Here is a 2,318-nt window from a genome sequence, read left to right as displayed (position 1 = left end):
ATACACACACAGACACACACACACACACACACACACACACGAACACTACTACAACCACCAAAATAATAGAAATTAACCATCGTTGGTCATTAATTAGTATCTCCCAATATCAAACAGCCCAATATCCCAATAAAAAGACACAGGCTTACAGAATGGGTGAAAAAACAGGATTCATCCTAATTTAGCATACAAAACCCCCACCTCAGCATCAAGGTAAACATTACCTTAGAGTAAAGTGTTAGACAAATTTTTTACCAGTAAATGGGCTTAAGGTTCAAGCTGGTGTATCAATTCTAATATCCAACAAAATGGATTTCCAACCAAAATTAATCAAAAGAGATTCCAAAAAGTACTTCATGTATATCAGAGAAAAACTACCAAAATGACTTCTCAATTTTGTACATTTATGCCCTGAATGCATAGGTGCCCACATGTGTTAAACAGGCATTTCTAAACCTTAAGTCACACGTAGAACCTCACAAATTAATAGCAGGATACTTCTACATTCCACTCTCAACAATGGACTGGCCATCCAGAGAAAACTTAAACAGAGAAATAATGGAAACAACAGAATTTATGATATAAATGGACCTAATAGATATTTACAGAACATTTCATTCAAGCACAAAAGAATATACCTTCTTCTCAGCACCTTTTTTAACTTTCTTCCTGTGTCCTATCAGACCATCACAAATTAAAGCTACATTTCAGAAACAACAGAAAGCTACCAACTCATGGAAACTGAACAACTCTCAACTGAATGACTAGTCAGTCAAGGGATAAATATAAATAAATAAATAAATAAATAAATAAATAAATAAATAAATAAATAAATAATAAGTAAATAAATAAAGCTAAAGACTCCATGAGCAACCTGCTAACCCAGGGAGAGCTTCAATCTCCCAACATCTTTCTACCCACCTTCATCAGATATGCTAAATCTGAACCATACAAGTAAGCTTCCTTTCCCCACTTATCTTCCCTGCTTGCTGAGTCCACTGGAGTCAGCAAAGCTGCCCTGAGCAGCTGACTATCCCAGGAATACCTCCATTTCTCAGCCACCTCTTCTCCTATTTTCATCATACCTACTAAGCCATAACCATACAGACCAACACATCTGGAAACATACAACCCTTAATAGACCTGCCATACCAGAACCATCAAGATTAATCCCCCTCCCAGTACCTACTACAACAGGAATATGCAGGGACCAAGCCATCCGGAGGGCTAAAGGTCCTCCAAAGAACACAATCAGCAAAAACCAGAGCAGTGTGAAAACTTCAGAGAACAGCTCCCTTTCTACAGTAAGTCGTGGATATCATGACAGAACTGAACCACAAGAAAATGACCTTTAATCCAATCTTAAAACATGATAGAGGCCTTTTAAGAGGAAATGAATAAATTCTTCTAAGAAATACAGGAAAATACAGTCAAATAGATATAAGCCAATAAGGAGGTAATATTTTTCCCTTGAAGATACATAGGAAAATACAATTAAACAAAAGAACAAAAATAAATAAAATGGTGCAAGACCTGAAAGTGGACATAGGAACAATAATGAAAACACAGACTCAGAGAATCCTGGAGATCAAAAACCTAGGGTAAAGAACAGAAACCACAGAAGAAGCCATCATCAACAGAATATAGGAGATGGAAGAGAGAATCTCAGGTATAGAAGATTCAGTAGAAGAAATTGATACATTAGTCAAAGAAAATCTAAAAGATTTCTAACACCAAACATCCAGGACATCTGGGATACCCTGAAAAATATCTAACCTAAGAATAATAGGAAAAGAAGAAAATGATGAGTCCCAGCAGCAAGGACCAGAAAATATTTTCAACAGAATCATAGAAGAAAACTTTCAACCTAAAGAAAGAGATGTGTAAACACAGACGGGAAGTTTATAGAACACCAATTACACTGAGCCAGAAAAGAAAATTAAAACACAAAATCTACAGGAGAAAGAAAGAATATTAAAAGCAGCAAAGGATAAAGGGGCAGGCGACTTATAAAGGTAGACCTACCAGAATCACACCTGATTCCTCAGAGACTCTAAAAGCTTAAAGTGCCTAGACAGAATTATTGCTGCCTCTAACACACACACACACACACACACACACACACACACACACACACACACACGTCAACCTATACTAGAATATCCAGAAGACCACTCAATCATCATAGACAAACGAAACAAGATATTTTAAGACAAATCCAAATTCAAACAGTATTTATCCACAAAATTAAACCTAAAAAAAATACTAGAAGGAAAATTCCAACCCAGGGATGATAATTACATCCACAAAAACACAGG

Source organism: Mus pahari, chromosome 8, assembly GCF_900095145.1.
Source record: "Mus pahari chromosome 8, PAHARI_EIJ_v1.1, whole genome shotgun sequence".
In the NCBI taxonomy this organism is placed as follows: domain Eukaryota; kingdom Metazoa; phylum Chordata; class Mammalia; order Rodentia; family Muridae; genus Mus; species Mus pahari.
Note: the sequence above shows the minus strand (reverse complement) of the source record.